Below are 25560 nucleotides of genomic sequence, written 5' to 3'. Positions count from 1 at the left end.
AGAACATGGACTTTTTCTTCCTATAACACCACGTGCACTTTTTCTTCCTATAACACCACGTGGACTTTTTCTTCCTATAACACCTCGTGGACTTTTTCTTCCTATAACACCAAATGGACTTTTTCTTCCTAGTCTAACACCACGAGGACTTTTTCATCCTATAACGCCTCGTGGAGATTTTCTTCCTATAACACCACATGGACATTTTCTTCCCATAACATCACGTGGACTTTTTCTTCCTATAACACCACGTGGACTTTTTCTTCCTGTAACACCACATGGACTTTTTCTACCTAGTCTAACACCACGTGGACTTTTTCATCCTATAACACCACGTGGACATTTTCTTCCTATAACACCACATGGACGTTTTCTTCCTGTAACACCATGTGGACTTTTCCTTCCTCTAACACCACGTGGACTTTTTCTTCCTATAACACCACGTGGACTTTTTCTTCCTATATCACAACGTGGACTTTTTCTTCCTATAACACCACATGGACATTTTCTTCCTAAAACATCACGTGGACTTTTTCTTCCTATAACACCACGTGGACTTTTTCTTCCTGTAACACCTCGTGGACTTTTTCTTCCTGTATCACAACATGGACTTTTTCTACCTAGTCTAACAGCAGGTCGACTTTTTCATCCTATAACACCACGTGGACATTTTCTTCCTATAACACCACGTGGACGTTTTCTTCCTGTAACACCACGTGGACTTTCTCTTCCTGTAACACCACGTGGACTTTTCCTTCCTGTAACACCACGTCGACTTTTCCTTCCTGTAACACCACGTGGACTTTTCCATCCTGTAACACCACGTGGACTTTTTCTTCCTCTAACACCACGTGGACTTTTTCTTCCTATAACAGGACATGGACATTTTCTTCCTATAACATCATGTGGACTTTTTACTCTATAACACATCGTGGACTTTCTCTTCCTGTAACACCACATGGACTTTTTCTTCCTATAACACCACGTGCACTTTTTCTTCCTATAACACCACATGGACGTTTTCTTCCTATAACATCACGTGGACTTTTTCTTCTTATAACACCTCGTGTACTTTTTCTTCCTATAGCACCACATGGACTTTTTCTTCCTATAACACCACGTGCACTTTTTCTTCCTATAACACCACATGGAAATTTTCTTCCTATAACATCACGTGGACTTTTTCTTCCTATAACACCACGTGGACTTTTTCTTCCTGTAACACCACATGGACTTTTTCTACCTAGTCTAACACCACGTGGACTTTTTCATCCTATAACACCACGTGGACATTTTCTTCCTATAACACCACATGGAAGTTTTCTTCCTGTAACACCATGTGGACTTTTTCTTCCTGTAACACCACGTGGACTTTTCCTTCCTGTAACACCACGTCGACTTTTCCTTCCTCTAACACCACGTGGACTTTTCCATCCTGTAACACCACGTGGACTTTTTCTTCCTATAACAGCACATGGACATTTTCATCCTATAACATCATGTGGACTTTTTCCTCTATAACACCTCGTGGACTTTTTCTTCTTGTAACACCTCGTGGACTTTTTCTTCCTATAGCAACACATGGACTTTTTCTTCCTATAACACCACGTGCAGTTTTTCTTCCTATAACACCACGTGGACTTTTTCTTCCTATAACATCTGGTGGACTTTTTCTTCCTATAGCACCACATGGCCATTTTCTTCCTAGTCTAACACCACGTGGACTTTTTCTTCCTATAACGCAACGTTGTCTTTTTCTTCCTGTAACACCTCGTGGTCATTTTCTTCCTATAACACTACATGCACTTTTTCTTCCTAATCTAACACCACGTGGACTTTTTCATCCTATAACACCTCTTGGAGATTTTCTTCCTATAACACCACATGGACGTTTTCTTCCTGTAACACCACATGGACTTTTTCTTCCTGTAACACCACGTGGACTTTTCCTTCCTGTAACACCACGTGGACTTTTCCTTCCTGTAACACCACGTGGACTTTTCCTTCCTGTAACACCACGTGGACTTTTCCTTCCTGTAACACCACGTGGACTTTGTCTTCCTATAACACCACGTGGACTTTTTCTTCCTCTAACACAACGTGGACATTTTCTTCCTATAACACCACGTGGACTTTTCCTTCCTGTAACACCATGTGGACTTTTCCTTCCTGTAACACCACGTGGACTTTTCCTTCCTATAACACCACGTGGACTTTTCCTTCCTGTAACACCACGTGTACTTTTCCTTCCTATAACACCACGTGGACTTTTTCTTCCTCTAACACCATGTGGACTTTTTCTTCCTACAACACCACGTGGACATTTTCTTCCTATAACACCACGTGGACTTTTTCTTCCTATAACACCACATGGACATTTTCTTCCTATAACATCACTTTGACTTTTTCTTCCTATAACACCACGTGGACTTTTTCTTCCTGTAACTGCACATGGACATTTTCTTCCTAGTCTAACACCACGTGGACTTTTTCATCCTATAACACCACGTGGAGATTTTCTTCCTATAACACCACATGGACGTTTTCTTCCTGTAACACCACGTGGACTTTTTCTTCTTGTAACACCACGTGGACTTTTCCTTCCTGTAACACCACGTGGACTTTTCCTTCCCATAACACCACGTGGACTTTTCGTTCCTGTAACACCACGTGGACTTTTTCTTCCTCTAACACCACGTGGACTTTTTCTTCCTATAACACCACGTGGACTTTTTCTTCCTATAACACCACGTGGACTTTTTCTTCCTATAACACCACATGGACATTTTCTTCCTATAACATCACGTGGACTTTTTCTTCCTATAACACCACGTGGACTTTTACTTCCTGTAACACCACGTCGACTTTTCCTTCCTGTAACACCTCGTGGACATTTCCATCCTGTAACACCACATGGACTTTTTCTTCCTCTAACACCACGTGGACTTTTCCATCCTGTAACACCACGTGGACTTTTTCTTCCTCTAACACCAGGTGGACTTTTTCTTCCCTAACAGCACATGGACATTTTCATCCTATAACATCATGTGGACTTTTTCCTCTATAACACCTCGTGGACTTTTTCTTCCTATAACACCACGTGGACTTTTTCTTCCTATAACACGACGTGGACTTTTTCTTCCTATAACACCACGTGGACTTATTCTTCCTATAACACCTCGTGGACTTTTTCTTCCTATAACACCACATGGACTTTTTCTTCCTAGTCTAACACCACGTGGACTTTTTCTTCCTAATAACGCAACGTAGACTTTTTCTTCCTGTAACACCTCGTGGACAATTTCTTCCTATAACACTACATGGACTTTTTCTTCCTAGTCTAACACCACGTGGACTTTTTCATCCTGTAACTCCACGTGGAGATTTTCTTCCTATAACACCACATGGACGTTTTCTTCCTGTAACACCACGTGGACTTTTTCTTCCTGTAACACCACGTGGACTTTTCCTTCCTGCAACACCACGTGGACTTTTTCTTCCTCTAACACCACGTGGACTTTTTCTTCCTATAACACCACGTGGACTTTTTCTTCCTATAACACCACGTGGTCTTTTTCTTCCTATAACACCACATGGACATTTTCTTCCTATAACATCACGTGGACTTTTTCTTCCTATAACACCACGTGGACTTTTTCTTCCTGTAACACCTCGTGGACTTTTTCTTCCTGTAACACCACATGGACTTTTTCTACCTAGTCTAACATCAGGTCGACTTTTTCATCCTATAACACCACGTGGACATTTTCTTCCTATAACAGCACATGGACGTTTTCTTCCTGTAACACCATGTGGACTTTCTCTTCCTGTAACACCACGTGGACTTTTCCTTCCTGTAACACCACGTCGACTTTTCCTTCCTGTAACTCCACGTGGACTTTTCCTTCCTGTAACACCACGTGGACTTTTTCTTCCTCTAACACCACGTAGACTTTTTCTTCCTATAACAGGACATGGACATTTTCATCCTATAACATCATGTGGACTTTTTACTCTATAACACATCGTGGACTTTTTCTTCCTGTAACACCTCGTGGACTTTTTCTTCCTATAGCACCACATGGACTTTTTCTTCCTATAACACCACGTGCACTTTTTCTTCCTTTAACACCACATGGCCATTTTCTTCCTATAACATCACGTGGACTTTTTCTTCCTATAACACCACGTGGACTTTTTCTTCCTATAACACCACGTGGTCTTTTTCTTCCTATAACACCACATGGACATTTCCTTCCTATAACATCACGTGGACTTTTTCTTCCTATAACACCACGTGGACTTTTTCTTCCTGTAACACCTCGTGGACTTTTTCTTCCTGTAACACCACATGGACTTTTTCTACCTAGTCTAACACCAGGTCGACTTTTTCATCCTATAACACCACGTGGACATTTTCTTCCTGTAACACCACATGGACATTTTCTTCCTGTAACACCACGTGGACTTTTTCTTCCTATAACATCACGTGGACTTTTTCTTCCTATAACACCACGTGGACTTTTTCTTCCTGTAACACCACATGGACTTTTTCTACCTAGTCTAACACCACGTGGACTTTTTCATCCTATAACACCACGTGGACATTTTCTTCCTATAACACCACATGGACGTTTTCTTCCTGTAACACCATGTGGACTTTTTCTTCCTGTAACACCACGTGGACTTTTCCTTCCTGTAACACCACGTCGACTTTTCCTTCCTGTAACACCACTTGGACTTTTCCATCCTGTAACACCACGTGGACTTTTTCTTCCTCTAACTCCACGTGGACTTTTTCTTCCTATAACAGCACATGGAGATTTTCATCCTATAACATCATGTGGAATTTTTCCTCTATAACACCTCGTGGACTTTTTCTTCCTGTAACACCTCGTGGACTTTTTCTTCCTATAGCAACACATGGACTTTTTCTTCCTATAACACCACGTGCACTTTTTCTTCCTATAACACCACGTGGACTTTTTCTTCCTGTAACACCACGTGGACTTTTCCTTCCTGTAACACCACGTGGACTTTTCCTTCCTGTAACACCACGTGGACTTTTCCTTCCTGTAACACCACGTGGACTTTTTCTTCCTATAACACCACATGGACATTTTCTTCCTATAACATCACGTTGACTTTTTCTTCCTATAACACCACGTGGACTTTTTCTTCCTTTAACTGCACATGGACATTTTCTTCCTAGTCTAACACCACGTGGACTTTTTCATCCTATAACACCACGTGGAGATTTTCTTCCTATAACACCACATGGACGTTTTCTTCCTGTAACACCACGTGGACTTTTTCTTCCTCTAACTCCACGTGGACTTTTTCTTCCTATAACAGCACATGGAGATTTTCATCCTATAACATCATGTGGAATTTTTCCTCTATAACACCTCGTGGACTTTTTCTTCCTGTAACACCTCGTGGACTTTTTCTTCCTATAGCAACACATGGACTTTTTCTTCCTATAACACCACGTGCACTTTTTCTTCCTATAACACCACGTGGACTTTTTCTTCCTGTAACACCACGTGGACTTTTCCTTCCTGTAACACCACGTGGACTTTTCCTTCCTGTAACACCACGTGGACTTTTCCTTCCTGTAACACCACGTGGACTTTTTCTTCCTATAACACCACATGGACATTTTCTTCCTATAACATCACGTTGACTTTTTCTTCCTATAACACCACGTGGACTTTTTCTTCCTTTAACTGCACATGGACATTTTCTTCCTAGTCTAACACCACGTGGACTTTTTCATCCTATAACACCACGTGGAGATTTTCTTCCTATAACACCACATGGACGTTTTCTTCCTGTAACACCACGTGGACTTTTTCTTCCTGTAACACAACGTGGACTTTTCCTTCCTGTAACACCACGTGGACTTTTCCTTCCCATAACACCACGTGGACTTTTCCTTCCTCTAACACCACGTGGACTTTTTTTTCCTCTAACACCACGTGGACTTTTTCTTCCTATAACACCACATGGACTTTTTCTTCCTATAACACCACGTGGACTTTTCCTTCCTGTAACACCACGTGGACTTTTCCTTCCTGTAACACCACGTGGACTTTTTTTTCCTCTAACACCACGTGGACTTTTTCTTCCTATAACACCACATGGACTTTTTCTTCCTATAACACCACGTGGACTTTTTCTTCCTATAACATCACGTGGACTTTTTCTTCCTATAACACCAAGTGGACTTTTTCTTCCTGTAACACCTCCTGGACTTTTTCTTCCTGTAACACCACATGGACTTTTTCTACCTAGTCTAACACCACGTCTACTTTTTCATCCTATAACACCACGTGGACATTTTCTTCCTATAACACCACATGGACGTTTTCTTCCTGTAACACCACGTGGAATTTTTCTTCCTGTAACACCACGTGGACTTTTCCTTCCTGTAACACCACGTGGACTTTTCCTTCCTGTAACACCACGTGGACTTTTCCATCCTTTAACACCACGTGGACTTTTTCTTCCTCTAACACCACGTGGACTTTTTCTTCCTATAACAGGACATGGACATTTTCATCCTATAACATCATGTGGACTTTTTACTCTATAACACCTCGTGGACTTTTTCTTCCTGTAACACCTCGTGGACTTTTTCTTCAATAGCACCACATGGACTTTTTCTTCCTATAAAACCACGTGCACTTTTTCTTCCTATAACACCACATGGACATTTTCTTCCTATAACATCACGTGGACTTTTTCTTCCTATAACACCACGTGGACTTTTTCTTCCTGTAACACCTCGAGGACTTTTTCTTCCTGTAACACCACATGGACTTTTTCTTCCTAGTCTAACACCACGTGGACTTTTTCATCCTATAACACCACGTGGACATTTTCTTCCTATAACACCACATGGACGTTTTCTTCCTAGTCTAACACCACGTGGACTTTTTCATCCTATAACACCACGTGGACATTTTCTTCCTATAACCCCACATGGACGTTTGCTTCCTGTAACACCACGTGGACTTTTTCTTCCTGTAACACCACGTCGACTTTTCCTTCCTGTAACACCACGTGGACATTTCCATCCTGTAACACCACGTGGACTTTTTCTTCCTCTAACACCACGTGGACTTTTTCTTCCTCTAACTCCACGTGGACTTTTTCTTCCCTAACAGCACATGGACATTTTCATCCTATAACATCATGTGGACTTTTTCCTCTATAACACCTCGTGGACTTTTTCTTCCTATAACACCACATGGATTTTTTCTTCCTATAACATCACGTGGACTTTTTCTTCCTATAACACCACGTCGACTTTTCCTTCCTGTAACACCACGTGGACATTTCCATCCTGTAACACCACGTGGACTTTTTCTTCCTCTAACACCACGTGGACTTTTTCTTCCTCTAACTCCACGTGGACTTTTTCTTCCCTAACAGCACATGGACATTTTCATCCTATAACATCATGTGGACTTTTTCCTCTATAACACCTCGTGGACTTTTTCTTCCTATAACACCACATGGACATTTTCTTCCTATAACATCACGTGGACTTTTTCTTCCTATAACACCACGTGGACTTTTTCTTCCTGTAAGACCACATGGACTTTTTCTACCTAGTCTAACACCACGTGGACTTTTTCATCCTATAACACCACGTGGACATTTTCTTCCTATAACACCACATGGACGTTTTCTTCCTGTAACACCATGTGGACTTTTTCTTCCTGTAACACCACGTGGACTTTTCCTTCCTGTAACACCACGTCGACTTTTCCTTCCTGTAACACCACGTGGACTTTTCCATCCTGTAACACCACGTGGACTTTTTCTTCCTCTAACACGACGTGGACTTTTTCTTCCTATAACAGCACATGGACATTTTCATCCTATAACATCATGTGGACTTTTTCCTCTATAACACCTCGTGGACTTTTTCTTCCTGTAACACCACGTGGACTTTTTCTTCCTCTAACACCACGTGGACTTTTTCTTCCCTAACAGCACATGGACATTTTCATCCTATAACATCATGTGGACTTTTTCCTCTATAACACCTCGTGGACTTTTTCTTCCTATAACACCACATGGACATTTTCTTCCTATAACATCACGTGGACTTTTTCTTCCTATAACACCATGTGGACTTTTTCTTCCTGTAACACCACATGGACTTTTTCTACCTAGTCTAACACCACGTGGACTTTTTCATCCTATAACACCACGTGGAGATTTTCTTCCTATAACACCACATGGACGTTTTCTTCCTGTAACACCATGTGGACTTTTTCTTCCTGTAACACCACGTGGACTTTTCCTTCCTGTAACACCACGTGGACTTTTCCATCCTGTAACACCACGTGGACATTTTCTTCCTCTAACACCACGTGGACTTTTTCTTCCTATAGCAACACGTGGACTTTTTCTTCCTATAAAACCACATGGACATTTTCTTCCTATAACATCACGTGGACTTTTTCTTCCTATAACACCACGTGGACTTTTTCTTCCTGTAACACCTCGTGGAATTTTTCTTCCTGTAACACCACATGGACTTTTTCTACCTAGTCTAACACCACGTCTACTTTTTCATCCTATAACACCACGTGGTCATTTTCTTCCTATAACACCACATGGACGTTTTCTTCCTGTAACACCTCGAGGACTTTTTCTTCCTGTAACACCACATGGACTTTTTCTTCCTAGTCTAACACCACGTGGACTTTTTCATCCTATAACACCACGTGGACATTTTCTTCCTATAACACCACATGGACGTTTTCTTCCTAGTCTAACACCATGTGGACTTTTTCATCCTATAACACCACGTGGACATTTTCTTCCTATAACACCACATGGACGTTTGCTTCCTGTAACACCACGTGGACTTTTTCTTCCTGTAACACCACGTGGACTTTTCCTTCCTGTAACACCACGTCGAGTTTTCCTTCCTGTAACACCACGTGGACATTTCCATCCTGTAACACCACGTGGACTTTTTCTTCCTCTAACACCACGTGGACTTTTTCTTCCCTAACAGCACATGGACATTTTCATCCGATAACATCATGTGGACTTTTTCCTCTATAACACCTCGTGGACTTTTTGTTCCTATAACACCACATGGACATTTTCTTCCTATAACATCACGTGGACTTTTTCTTCCTATAACACCACGTGGACTTTTTCTTCCTGTAACACCACATGGACTTTTTCTACCTAGTCTAACACCACGTGGACTTTTTCATCCTATAACACCACGTGGACATTTTCTTTCTATAACACCACATGGACGTTTTCTTCCTAGTCTAACACCACGTGGACTTTTTCATCCTATAACACCACGTGGACATTTTCTTCCTATAACACCACATGGACGTTTGCTTCCTGTAACACAACGTGGACTTTTCCTTCCTGTAACACCACGTGGACTTTTCCTTCCCATAACACCACGTGGACTTTTCCTTACTGTAACACCACGTGGACTTTTTCTTCCTCTAACACCACGTGGACTTTTTCTACCTATAACACCACGTGGACTTTTTCTTCCTATAACACCACGTGGACTTTTTCTTCCTATAACACCACATGGACATTTTCTTCCTATAACATCACGTGGACTTTTTCTTCCTATAACACCACGTGGACTTTTTCTTCCTGTAACACCTCGTGGACTTTTTCTTCCTGTAACACCACATGGACTTTTTCTACCTAGTCTAACACCACGTCTACTTTTTCATCCTATAACACCACGTGGACATTTTCTTCCTATAACACCACATGGACGTTTTCTTCCTATAACACCACGTGGAATTTTTCTTCCTGTAACACCACGTGGACTTTTCCTTCCTGTAACACCACGTCGACTTTTCCTTCCTGTAACACTACGTGGACTTTTCCATCCTGTAACACCACGTGGACTTTTACTTCCTCTAACACCACGTGGACTTTTTCTTCCTATAACAGGACATGGACATTTTCATCCTATAACATCATGTGGACTTTTTACTCTATAACACCTCGTGGACTTTTTCTTCCTGTAACACCTCGTGGACTTTTTCTTCCTATAGCACCACATGGACTTTTTCTTCATATAAAACCACGTGCACTTTTTCTTCCTATAACACCACATGGACATTTTCTTCCTATAACATCACGTGGACTTTTTCTTCCTATAACACCACGTGGACTTTTTCTTCCTGTAACACCTCGAGGACTTTTTCTTCCTGTAACACCACATGGACTTTTTCTTCCTAGTCTAACACCACGTGGACTTTTTCATCCTATAACACCACGTGGACATTTTCTTCCTATAACACCACATGGACGTTTTCTTCCTAGTCTAACACCACGTGGACTTTTTCATCCTATAACACCACGTGGACATTTTCTTCCTATAACACCACATGGACGTTTGCTTCCTGTAACACCACGTGGACTTTTTCTTCCTGTAACTCCACGTCTACTTTTCCTTCCTGTAACACCACGTGGACATTTCCATCCTGTAACACCACGTGGACTTTTTCTTCCTCTAACACCACGTGGACTTTTTCTTCCTATAACACCACGTGGACTTTTTCTTCCTGTAACACCACGTGGACTTTTCCTTCCTGTAACACCACGTCGACTTTTCCTTCCTGTAACACCACGTGGACATTTCCACCCTGTAACACCACGTGGACTTTTTCTTCCTCTAACAACACGTGGAATTTTTCTTCCTCTAACACCACGTGGACTTTTTCTTCCCTAACAGCACATGGACATTTTCATCCTATAACATCATGTGGACTTTTTCCTCTATAACACCTCGTGGACTTTTTCTTCATATAACACCACATGGACATTTTCTTCCTATAACATCACGTGGACTTTTTCTTCCTATAATACCACGTGGACTTTTTCTTCCTGTAACACCACATGGACTTTTTCTACCTAGTCTAACACCACGTGGACTTTTTCATCCTATAACACCACGTGGACATTTTCTTCCTATAACACCACATGGACGTTTTCTTCCTAGTCTAACACCACGTGGACTTTTTCATCCTATAACACCACGTGGACATTTTCTTCCTATAACACCACATGGACGTTTGCTTCCTGTAACACAACGTGGACTTTTCCTTCCTGTAACACCACGTGGACTTTTCCTTCCCATAACACCACGTGGACTTTTCCTTCCTGTAACACCACGTGGACTTTTTCTTCCTCTAACACCACGTGGACTTTTTCTTCCTATAACACCACGTGGTCTTTTTCTTCCTATAACACCACGTGGACTTTTTCTTCCTATAACACCACATGGACATTTTCTTCCTATAACATCACGTGGACTTTTTCTTCCTATAACACCACGTGGACTTTTTCTTCCTGTAACACCTCGTGGACTTTTTCTTCCTGTAACACCACATGGACTTTTTCTACCTAGTCTAACACCACGACTACTTTTTCATCCTATAACACCACGTGGACATTTTCTTCCTATAACACCACATGGACGTTTTCTTCCTGTAACACCACGTGGAATTTTTCTTCCTGTAACACCACGTGGACTTTTCCTTCCTGTAACAGCACGTCGACTTTTCCTTCCTGTAACACCACGTGGACTTTTCCATCCTGTAACACCACGTGGACTTTTTCTTCCTCTAACACCACGTGGACTTTTTCTTCCTATAACAGGACATGGACATTTTCATCCTATAACATCATGTGGACTTTTTACTCTATAACACCTCGTGGACTTTTTCTTCCTGTAACACCTCGTGGACTTTTTCTTCCTATAGCAGCACATGGACATTTTCTTCCTATAAAACCACGTGCACTTTTTCTTCCTATAACACCACATGGACATTTTCTTCCTATAACATCACGTGGACTTTTTCTTCCTATAACACCACGTGGACTTTTTCTACCTAGTCTAACACCACGTGGACTTTTTCATCCTATAACACCACGTGGACATTTTCTTCCTATAACACCACATGGACGTTTTCTTCCTAGTCTAACACCACGTGGACTTTTTCATCCAATAACACCACGTGGACATTTTCTTCCTATAACACCACATGGACGTTTGCTTCCTGTAACACAACGTGGACTTTTCCTTCCTGTAACACCACGTGGACTTTTCCTTCCCATAACACCACGTGGACTTTTCCTTCCTGTAACACCACGTGGACTTTTTCTTCCTCTAACACCACGTGGACTTTTTCTTCCTATAACACCACGTGGTCTTTTTCTTCCTATAACACCATGTGGACTTTTTCTTCCTATAACACCACATGGACATTTTCTTCCTATAACATCACGTGGACTTTTTCTTCCTATAACACCACGTGGACTTTTTCTTCCTGTAACACCTCGTGGACTTTTTCTTCCTGTAACACCACATGGACTTTTTCTACCTAGTCTAACACCACGACTACTTTTTCATCCTATAACACCACGTGGACATTTTCTTCCTATAACACCACATGGACGTTTTCTTCCTGTAACACCACGTGGAATTTTTCTTCCTGTAACACCACGTGGACTTTTCCTTCCTGTAACAGCACGTCGACTTTTCCTTCCTGTAACACCACGTGGACTTTTCCATCCTGTAACACCACGTGGACTTTTTCTTCCTCTAACACCACGTGGACTTTTTCTTCCTATAACAGGACATGGACATTTTCATCCTATAACATCATGTGGACTTTTTACTCTATAACACCTCGTGGACTTTTTCTTCCTGTAACACCTCGTGGACTTTTTCTTCCTATAGCAGCACATGGACATTTTCTTCCTATAAAACCACGTGCACTTTTTCTTCCTATAACACCACATGGACATTTTCTTCCTATAACATCACGTGGACTTTTTCTTCCTATAACACCACGTGGACTTTTTCTTCCTGTAACACCTCGAGGACTTTTTCTTCCTGTAACACCACATGGACTTTTTCTTCCTAGTCTAACACCACGTGGACTTTTTCATCCTATAACACCACGTGGACATTTTCTTCCTATAACACCACATGGACGTTTTCTTCCTAGTCTAACACCACGTGGACTTTTTCATCCTATAACACCACGTGGACATTTTCTTCCTATAACACCACATGGACGTTTGCTTCCTGTAACACCACGTGGACTTTTTCTTCCTGTAACACCACGTCGACTTTTCCTTCCTGTAACACCACGTGGACATTTACATCCTGTAACACCACGTGGACTTTTTCTTCCTCTAACACCACGTGGACTTTTTCTACCTATAACACCACGTGGACTTTTTCTTCCTATAACACCACGTGGACTTTTTCTTCCTATAACACCACATGGACATTTTCTTCCTATAACATCACGTGGACTTTTTCTTCCTATTACACCACGTGGACTTTTTCTTCCTGTAACACCTCGTGGACCTGTAACACCACATGGACTTTTTCTACCTAGTCTAACACCACGTCTACTTTTTCATCCTATAACACCACGTGGACATTTTCTTCCTATAACACCACATGGACGTTTTCTTCCTGTAACACCACGTGGAATTTTTCTTCCTGTAACACCACGTGGACTTTTCCTTCCTGTAACACCACGTCGACTTTTCCTTCCTGTAACACCACGTGGACTTTTTCTTCCTCTAACACCACGTGGACTTTTTCTTCCTATAACAGGACATGGACATTTTCATCCTATAACATCATGTGGACTTTTTACTCTATAACACCTCGTGGACTTTTTCTTCCTATAGCACCACATGGACTTTTTCTTCCTATAAAACCACGTGCACTTTTTCTTCCTATAACACCACATGGACATTTTCTTCCTATAACATCACGTGGACTTTTTCTTCCTATAACACCACGTGGACTTTTTCTTCCTGTAACACCTCGAGGACTTTTTCTTCCTGTAACACCACATGGACTTTTGCTTCCTAGTCTAACACCACGTGGACTTTTTCATCCTATAACACCACATGGACTTTTTCTTCCTATAGCAACACATGGACTTTTTCTTCCTATAACACCACGTGCACTTTTTCTTCCTATAACACCACGTGGACTTTTTCTTCCTATAACACCTCGTGGACTTTTTCTTCCTATAACACCACATGGACTTTTTCTTCCTAGTCTAACAGCACGTGGACTTTTTCTTCCTATAACGCAACGTAGTCTTTTTCTTCCTGTAAAACCTCGTGGTCATTTTCTTCCTATAACACTACATGCACTTTTTCTTCCTAATCTAACACCATGTGGACTTTTTCATCGTATAACACCTCTTGGAGATTTTCTTCCTATAACACCACATGGACGTTTTCTTCCTGTAACACCACGTGGACTTTTTCTTCCTGTAACACCACGTGGACTTTTCCTTCCTGTAACACCACGTGGACTTTTCCTTCCTGTAACACCACGTGGACTTTTCCTTCCTGTAACACCACGTGGACTTTTTCTTCCTCTAACACCACGTGGACTTTTTCTTCCTATAACACCACGTGGATTTTTTCTTCCTATAACACCACGTGGACTTTTTCTTCCTATAACACCACATGGACATTTTCTTCCTATAACATCACGTTGACTTTTTCTTCCTATAACACCACGTGGACTTTTTCTTCCTTTAACTGCACATGGACATTTTCTTCCTAGTCTAACAGCACGTGGACTTTTTCATCCTATAACACCACGTGGAGATTTTCTTCCTATAACACCACATGGACGTTTTCTTCCTGTAACACCACGTGGACTTTTTCTTCCTGTAACACAACGTGGACTTTTCCTTCCTGTAACACCACGTGGACTTTTCCTTCCCATAACACCACGTGGACTTTTCCTTCCTGTAACACCACGTGGACTTTTTCTTCCTCTAACACCACGTGGACTTTTTCTTCCTATAACACCACGTGGACTTTTTCTTCCTATAACACCACGTGGAATTTTTCTTCCTATAACACCACATGGACATTTTCTTCCTATAACATCACGTGGACTTTTTCTTCCTATAACACCACGTGGACTTATTCTTCCTGTAACACCTCGTGGACTTTTTCTTCCTGTAACACCACATGGACTTTTTCTACCTAGTCTAACACCACGTCTACTTTTTCATCCTATAACACCACGTGGACATTTTCTTCCTATAACACCACATGGACGTTTTCTTCCTGTAACATCACGTGGAATTTTTCTTCCTGTAACACCACGTGGACTTTTCCTTCCTGTAACACCACGTCGACTTTTCCTTCCTGTAACACCACGTGGACTTTTCCATCCTGTAACACCACGTGGACTTTTTCTTCCTCTAACACCACGTGGACTTTTTCTTCCTATAACAGGACATGGACATTTTCATCCTATAACATCATGTGGACTTTTTACTCTATAACACCTCGTGGACTTTTTCTTCCTGTAACACCTCGTGGACTTTTTCTCCCTATAGCACCACATGGACTTTTTCTTCCTATAAAACCACGTGCACTTTTTCTTCCTATAACACCACATGGACATTTTCTTCCTATAACATCACGTGGACATTTTCTTCCTATAACACCACGTGGACTTTTTCTTCCTGTAACACCTCGAGGACTTTTTCTTCCTGTAACACCACATGGACTTTTTCTTCCTAGTCTAACACCACGTGGACTTTTTCATCCTATAACACCACGTGGACATTTTCTTCCTATAACACCACATGGACGTTTTCTTCCTAGTCTAACACCACGTGGACTTTTTCATCCTATAACACCACGTGGACATTTTCTTCCTATAACACCACATGGACGTTTGCTTCCTGTAACACCACGTGGACTTTTTCTTCCTGTAACACCACGTGGACTTTTCCTTCCTGTAACACCACGTCGACTTTTCCTTCCTGTAACACCACGTGGACTTTTTCTTCCCCTAACACCACGCGGACTTTTGCTTCCTCTAACACCACGTGGACTTTTTCTTCCCTAACAGCAAATGGACATTTTCATCCTATAACATCATGTGGACTTTTTCCTCTATAACACCTCGTGGACTTTTTCTTCCTATAACACCACATGGACATTTTCTTCCTATAACATCACGTGGACGTTTTCTTCCTATAACACCACGTGGACTTTTTCTTCCTATAACACCTCGTGGACTTTTTCTTCCTATAGCAACACATGGACTTTTTCTTCCTATAACACCACGTGCACTTTTTCTTCCTATAACACCACGTGGACTTTTTCTTCCTGTAACACCTCGAGGACTTTTTCTTCCTGTAACACCACATGGACTTTTTCTTCCTAGTCTAACACCACGTGGACTTTTTCATCCTATAACACCACGTGGACTTTTTCTTCCTATAGCAACACATGGACTTTTTCTTCCTATAACACCACGTGCACTTTTTCTTCCTATAACACCACGTGGACTTTTTCTTCTTATATCACCTCGTGGACTTTTTCTTCCTATAACACCACATGGAATTTCTCTTCCTATAACCCCACATGGACATTTTCTTCCTATAACATCACGTGGACTTTTTCTTCCTATTACACCACGTGGACTTTTTCTTCCTGTAACACCTCGTGGACTTTTTCTTCCTGTAACACCACATGGACTTTTTCTACCTAGTCTAACACCACGTCTACTTTTTCATCCTATAACACCACGTGGACATTTTCTTCCTATAACACCACATGAACGTTTTCTTCCTGTAACTCCACGTGGAATTTTTCTTCCTGTAACACCACGTGGACTTTTCCTTCCTGTAACACCACGTCGACTTTTCCTTCCTGTAACACCACGTGGACTTTTCCATCCTGTAACACCACGTGGACTTTTTCTTCCTCTAACACCACGTGGACTTTTTCTTCATATAACAGGACATGGACATTTTCATCCTATAACATCATGTGGACTTTTTACTCTATAACACCTCGTGGACTTTTTCTTCCTGTAACACCTCGTGGACTTTTTCTTCCTATAGCACCACATGGACTTTTTCTTCCTATAAAACCACGTGCACTTTTTCTTCCTATAACACCACATGGACATTTTCTTCCTATAACACCTCGTGGACTTTTTCTTCCTGTAACACCTCGAGGACTTTTTCTTCCTGTAACACCACATGGACTTTTTCTTTCTATAACACCACGTGGACTTTTCCTTCCTGTAACACCACGTCGACTTTTCCTTCCTGTAACACCACGTGGACTTTTCCATCCTGTAACACCACGTGGACTTTTTCTTCCTCTAACACCACGTGGACTTTTTCTTCCTATAACAGCACATGGAAATTTTCATCCTATAACATCATGTGGACTTTTTCCTCTATAACACCTCGTGGACTTTTTCTTCCTGTAACACCTCGTGGACTTTTTCTTCCTATAGCAACACATGGACTTTTTCTTCCTATAACACCACGTGCACTTTTTCTTCCTATAACACCACGTGGACTTTTTCTTCCTATAACACCTCGTGGACTTTTTCTTCCTATAACACCACATGGACTTTTTCTTCCTAGTCTAACACCACGTGGACTTTTTCTTCCTATAACGCAACGTTGTCTTTTTCTTCCTGTAACACCTCGTGGTCATTTTCTTCCTATAACACTACATGCACATTTTCTTCCTAATCTAACACAACGTGGACTTTTTCATCCTATAACACCTCTTGGAGATTTTCTTCCTATAACACCACATGGACGTTTTCTTCCTGTAACACCACGTGGACTTTTTCTTCCTGTAACACCACGTGGACTTTTCCTTCCTGTAACACCACGTGGACTTTTCCTTCCTGTAACACCACGTGGACTTTTCCTTCCTGTAACACCACGTGGACTTTTTCTTCCTCTAACACCACGTGGACTTTTTCTTCCTATAACACCAGGTGGACTTTTTCTTCCTATAACACCACGTGGACTTTTTCTTCCTATAACACCACATGGACATTTTCTTCCTATAACATCACGTTGACTTTTTCTTCCTATAACACCACGTGGACATTTTCTTCCTTTAACTGCACATGGACATTTTCTTCCTAGTCTAACACCACGTGGACTTTTTCATCCTATAACACCACGTGGAGATTTTCTTCCAATAACACCACATGGACGTTTTCTTCCTGTAACACCACGTGGACTTTTTCTTCCTGTAACACAACGTGGACTTTTCCTTCCTGTAACACCACGTGGACTTTTCCTTCCCATAACACCACGTGGACTTTTCCTTCCTGTAACACCACGTGGACTTTTTCTTCCTCTAACACCACGTGGACTTTTTCTTCCTATAACACCACGTGGACTTTTTCTTCCTATAACACCACGTGGACTTTTTCTTCCTATAACACCACGTGGACATTTTCTTCCTATAACATCACGTGGACTTTTTCTTCCTATAACACCACGTGGACTTTTTCTTCCTGTAACACCTCGTGGACTTTTTCTTCCTGTAACACCACATGGACTTTTTCTACCTAGTCTAACACCACGTCTACTTTTTCATCCTATAACACCACGTGGACATTTTCTTCCTATAACACCACATGGACGTTTTCTTCCTGTAACACCACGTGGAATTTTTCTTCCTGTAACACCACGTGGACTTTTCCTTCATGTAACACCACGTCGACTTTTCCTTCCTGTAACACCACGTGGACTTTTCCATCCTGTAACACCACGTGGACTTTTTCTTCCTCTAACACCACGTGGACTTTTTCTTCCCTAACAGCACATGGACATTTTCATCCGATAACATCATGTGGACTTTTTCCTCTATAACACCACGTGGACTTTTCCTTCCCATAACACCACGTGGACTTTTCCTTCCTGTAACACCACGTGGACTTTTTCTTCCTCTAACACCACGTGGACTTTTTCTTCCTATAACACCACGTGGACTTTTTCTTCCTATAACACCACGTGGACTTTTTCTTCCTATAACACCACGTGGACATTTTCTTCCTATAACATCACGTGGACTTTTTCTTCCTATAACACCACGTGGACTTTTTCTTCCTGTAACACCTCGTGGACTTTTTCTTCCTGTAACACCACATGGACTTTTTCTACCTAGTCTAACACCACGTGGACTTTTTCTTCCTATAACACCACGTGGACTTTTTCTTCCTATAACACCACGTGGACTTTTTCTTCCTATAACACCACATGGACATTTTCTTCCTATAACATCACGTGGACTTTTTCTTCCTATTACACCACGTGGACTTTTTCTTCCTGTAACACCTCGTGGACTTTTTCTTCCTGTAACTCCACATGGACTTTTTCTACCTAGTCTAACACCACGTCTACTTTTTCATCCTATAACACCACGTGGACTTTTTCTTCCTATAACACCTCGTGGACTTTTTCTTCCTATAACACCACATGGACTTTTTCTTCCTAGTCTAACACCACGTGGACTTTTTCTTCCTATAACGCAACGTAGTCTTTTTCTTCCTGTAACACCTCGTGGTCATTTTCTTCCTATAACACTACATGCACTTTTTCTTCCTAATCTAACACCACGTGGACTTTTTCATCCTATAACACTCTTGGAGATTTTCTTCCTATAACACCACATGGACGTTTTCTTCCTGTAACACCACGTGGACTTTTTCTTCCTGTAACACCACGTGGACTTTTCCTTCCTGTAACACCACGTGGACTTTTCCTTCCTGTAACACCACGTGGACTTTTCCTTCCTGTAACACCACGTGGACTTTTTCTTCCTCTAACACCACGTGGACTTTTTCTTCCTATAACACCACGTGGACTTTTTCTTCCTATAACACCACGTGGACTTTCTCTTCCTATAACACCACATGGACATTTTCTTCCTATAACATCACGTTGACTTTTTCTTCCTATAACACCACGTGGACATTTTCTTCCTTTAACTGCACATGGACATTTTCTTCCTAGTCTAACACCACGTGGACTTTTTCATCCTATAACACCACGAGGAGATTTTCTTCCTATAACACCACATGGACGTTTTCTTCCTGTAACACCACGTGGACTTTTTCTTCCTGTAACACAACGTGGACTTTTCGTTCCTGTAACACCACGTGGACTTTTCCTTCCCATAACACCACGTGGACTTTTCCTTCCTGTAACACCACGTGGACTTTTTCTTCCTCTAACACCACGTGGACTTTTTATTCCTATAACACCACGTGGACTTTTTCTTCCTATAACACCACGTGGACTTTTTCTTCCTATAACACCACATGGACATTTTCTTCCTATAACATCACGTGGACTTTTTCTTCCTATAACACCACGTGGACTTTTTCTTCCTGTAACACCTCGTGGACTTTTTCTTCCTGTAACACCACATGGACTTTTTCTACCTAGTCTAACACCACGTCTACTTTTTCATCCTATAACACCACGTGGAGATTTTCTTCCTATAACACCACATGGACGTTTTCTTCCTGTAACACCACGTGCAATTTTTCTTCCTGTAACACCACGTGGACTTTTCCTTCCTGTAACACCACGTCGACTTTTCCTTCCTGTAACACCACGTGGACTTTTCCATCCTGTAACACCACGTGGACTTTTTCTCCTCTAACACCACGTGGACTTTTCTTCCTATAACAGGACATGGACATTTTCATCCTATAACATCATGTGGACTTTTTACTCTATAACACCTCCTGGACTTTTTCTTCCTGTAACACCTCGTGGACATTTTCTCCCTATAGCACCACATGGACTTTTTCTTCCTATAAAACCACGTGCACTTTTGCTTCCTATAACACCACATGGACATTTTCTTCCTATAACATCACGTGGACTTTTTCTTCCTATAACACCACGTGGACTTTTTCTTCCTGTAACACCTTGAGGACTTTTTCTTCCTGTAACACCACATGGACTTTTTCTTCCTAGTCTAACACCACGTGGACTTTTTCATCCTATAACACCACGTGGACATTTTCTTCCTATAACACCACATGGACGTTTGCTTCCTGTAACACCACGTGGACTTTTTCTTCCTGTAATACCACGTGGACTTTTCCTTCCTCTACCACCACGTCGACTTTTCCTTCCTGTAACACCACGTGGACATTTCCATCCTGTAACACCACGTGGACTTTTTCTTCCTCTAACACAACGTGGACTTTTTCTTCCTATAACACCTCGTGGACTTTTTCTACCTATAACACCACATGGACATTTTCTTCCTATAACATCACGTGGACTTTTTCTTCCTATAACACCACGTGGACTTTTTCTTCCTGTAACACCTCGTGGACTTTTTCTTCCTGTAACACCACATGGACTTTTTCTACCTAGTCTAACACCACGTCTACTTTTTCATCCTATAACACCACGTGGACATTTTCTTCCTATAACACCACATGGACGTTTTCTTCCTGTAACACCACGTGGAATTTTTCTTCCTGTAACACCACGTGGACTTTTCCTTCCTGTAACACCACGTCGACTTTTCCTTCCTGTAACACCACGTGTACTTTTCCATCCTGTAACACCACGTGGACTTTTTATTCCTCTAACAGGACATGGACATTTTCATCCTATAACATCATGTGGACTTTTTACTCTATAACACCTCGTGGACTTTTTCTTCCTGTAACACCTCGTGGACATTTTCTCCCTATAGCACCACATGGACTTTTTCTTCCTATAAAACCACGTGCACTTTTTCTTCCTATAACACCACATGGACATTTTCTTCCTATAACATCACGTGGACTTTTTCTTCCTATAACACCACGTGGACTTTTTCTTCCTGTAACACCTCGAGGACTTTTTCTTCCTGTAACACCACATGGACTTTTTCTTCCTAGTCTAACACCACGTGGACTTTTTCATCCTATAACACCACGTGGACATATTCTTCCTATAACACCACATGGACGTTTTCTTCCTAGTCTAACACCACGTAGACTTTTTCATCCTATAACACCACGTGGACATTTTCTTCCTATAACACCACATGGACGTTTGCTTCCTGTAACACCACGTGGACTTTTTCTTCCTGTAACACCACCTCGACTTTTCCTTCCTGTATCACCACGTGGACATTTCCATCCTGTAACACCACGTGGACTTTTTCTTCCTCTAACACCACGTGGACTTTTTCTTCCTATAACACCACGTGGACTTTTTCTTCCTATAACACCACATGGACTTTTTCTTCCTATAACACCACATGGACATTTTCTTCCTATAACATCACGTGGACTTTTTCTTCCTATTACACCACGTGGACTTTTTCTTCCTGTAACACCTCGTGGACTTTTTCTTCCTGTAACTCCACATGGACTTTTTCTACCTAGTCTAACACCACGTCTACTTTTTCATCCTATAACACCACGTGGACTTTTTCTTCCTATAACACCTCGTGGACTTTTTCTTCCTATAACACCACATGGACTTTTTCTTCCTAGTCTAACACCACGTGGACTTTTTCTTCCTATAACGCAACGTAGTCTTTTTCTTCCTGTAACACCTCGTGGTCATTATCTTCCTATAACACTACATGCACTTTTTCTTCCTAATCTAACACCATGTGGACTTTTTCATCCTATAACACTCTTGGAGTTTTTCTTCCTATAACACCACATGGACGTTTTCTTCCTGTAACACCACGTGGAATTTTTCTTCCTGTAACACCACGTGGACTTTTCCTTCCTGTAACACCACGTGGACTTTTCCTTCCTGTAACACCACGTGGACTTTTCCTTCCTGTAACACCACGTGGACTTTTTCTTCCTCTAACACCACGTGGACTTTTTCTTCCTATAACACCACGTGGACTTTTTCTTCCTATAACACCACGTGGACTTTTTCTTCCTATAACCCCACATGGACATTTTCTTCCTATAACATCACATTGACTTTTTCTTCCTATAACACCACGTGGACATTTTCTTCCTTTAACTGCACATGGACATTTTCTTCCTAGTCTAACACCACGTGGACTTTTTCATCCTATAACACCACGTGGAGATTTTCTTCCTATAACACCACATGGACGTTTTCTTCCTGTAACACCACGTGGACTTTTTCTTCCTGTAACACAACGTGGACTTTTCCTTCCTGTAACACCACGTGGACTTTTCCTTCCCATAACACCACGTGGACTTTTCCTTCCTGTAACACCACGTGGACTTTTTCTTCCTCTAACACCACGTGGACTTTTTCTTCCTATAACACCACGTGGACTTTTTCTTCCTATAACACCACGTGGACTTTTTCTTCCTATTACACCATATGGACATTTTCTTCCTATAACATCACGTGGACTTTTTCTTCCTATAACACCACGTGGACTTTTTCTTCCTGTAACACCTCGTGGACTTTTTCTTCCTATAACACCACATGGACATTTTCTTCCTATAACATCACGTTGACTTTTTCTTCCTATAACACCACGTGGACATTTTCTTCCTTTAACTGCACATGGACATTTTCTTCCTAGTCTAACACCACGTGGACTTTTTCATCCTATAACACCACGTGGACATTTTCTTCCTATAACACCACATGGACGTTTTCTTCCTGTAACACCACGTGCAATTTTTCTTCCTGTAACACCACGTGGACTTTTCCTTCCTGTAACACCACGTCGACTTTTCCTTCCTGTAACACCACGTGGACTTTTCCATCCTGTAACATCACGTGGACTTTTTCTTCCTATAACACCACGTGGACTTTTTCTTCCTGTAACACCTTGAGGACTTTTTCTTCCTGTAACACCACATGGACTTTTTCTTCCTAGTCTAACACCACGTGGACTTTTTCATCCTATAACACCACGTGGACATTTTCTTCCTATAACACCACATGGACGTTTGCTTCCTGTAACACCACGTGGACATTTTCTCCCTATAGCACCACATGGACTTTTTCTTCCTATAAAACCACGTGCACTTTTTCTTCCTATAACACCACATGGACATTTTCTTCCTATAACATCACGTGGACTTTTTCTTCCTATAACACCACGTGGACTTTTTCTTCCTGTAACACCTTGAGGACTTTTTCTTCCTGTAACACCACATGGACTTTTTCTTCCTAGTCTAACACCACGTGGACTTTTTCATCCTATAACACCACGTGGACATTTTCTTCCTATAACACCACATGGACGTTTGCTTCCTGTAACACCACGTGGACTTTTCCTTCCTGTAACCACACGTCGACTTTTCCTTCCTGTAACACCACGTGAACATTTCCATCCTGTAACACCACGTGGACTTTTTCTTCCTCTAACACCACGTGGACTTTTTCTTCCTATAACACCTCGTGGACTTTTTCTTCCTATAACACCACATGGACTTTTTCTTCCTAGTCTAACACCACGTGGACTTTTTCTTCCTATAACGCAACGTAGTCTTTTTCTTCCTGTAACACCTCGTGGTCATTTTCTTCCTATAACACTACATGCACTTTTTTTTCCTAATCTAACACCACGTGGACTTGTTCATCCTATAACACCTCTTGGAGATTTTCTTCCTATAACACCACATGGACATTTTCTTCCTGTAACACCACGTGGACTTTTTCTTCCTGTAACACCACGTGGACTTTTCCTTCCTCTAACACCACGTGGGCTTTTTCTTCCTATAACACCAGGTGGACTTTTTCTTCCTATAACACCACGTGGACTTTTTCTTCCTATAACACCATATGGACATTTTCTTCCTATAACATCACGTGGACTTTTTCTTCCTATAACACCACGTGGACTTTTTCTTCCTGTAACACCTCGTGGACTTTTTCTTCCTATAACACCACATGGACATTTTCTTCCTATAACATCACGTTGACTTTTTCTTCCTATAACACCACGTGGACATTTTCTTCCTTTAACTGCACATGGACATTTTCTTCCTAGTCTAACACCACGTGGACTTTTTCATCCTATAACACCACGTGGACATTTTCTTCCTATAACACCACATGGACGTTTTCTTCCTGTAACACCACGTGCAATTTTTCTTCCTGTAACACCACGTGGACTTTTCCTTCCTGTAACACCACGTCGACTTTTCCTTCCTGTAACACCACGTGGACTTTTCCATCCTGTAACACCACGTGGACTTTTTCTCCTCTAACACCACGTGGACTTTTTCTTCCTATAACAGGACATGGACATTTTCATCCTATAACATCATGTGGACTTTTTACTCTATAACACCTCGTGGACTTTTTCTTCCTGTAACACCTCGTGGACATTTTCTCCCTATAGCACCACATGGACTTTTTCTTCCTATAAAACCACGTGCACTTTTTCTTCCTATAACACCACATGGACATTTTCTTCCTATAACATCACGTGGACTTTTTCTTCCTATAACACCACGTGGCCTTTTTCTTCCTGTAACACCTTGAGGACTTTTTCTTCCTGTAACACCACATGGACTTTTTCTTCCTAGTCTAACACCACGTGGACTTTTTCATCCTATAACACCACGTAAACATTTTCTTCCTAAAACAACACATGGACGTTTGCTTCCTGTAACACCACGTGGACTTTTCCTTCCTGTAACACCACGTCGACTTTTCCTTCCTGTAACACCACGTGGACATTTCCATCCTGTAACACCACGTGGACTTTTTC

The sequence above is a fragment of the Hypanus sabinus genome, assembly GCF_030144855.1.
Source record: "Hypanus sabinus isolate sHypSab1 chromosome Y unlocalized genomic scaffold, sHypSab1.hap1 SUPER_Y_unloc_1, whole genome shotgun sequence".
Lineage (NCBI taxonomy): Eukaryota > Metazoa > Chordata > Chondrichthyes > Myliobatiformes > Dasyatidae > Hypanus > Hypanus sabinus.
Note: the sequence above shows the minus strand (reverse complement) of the source record.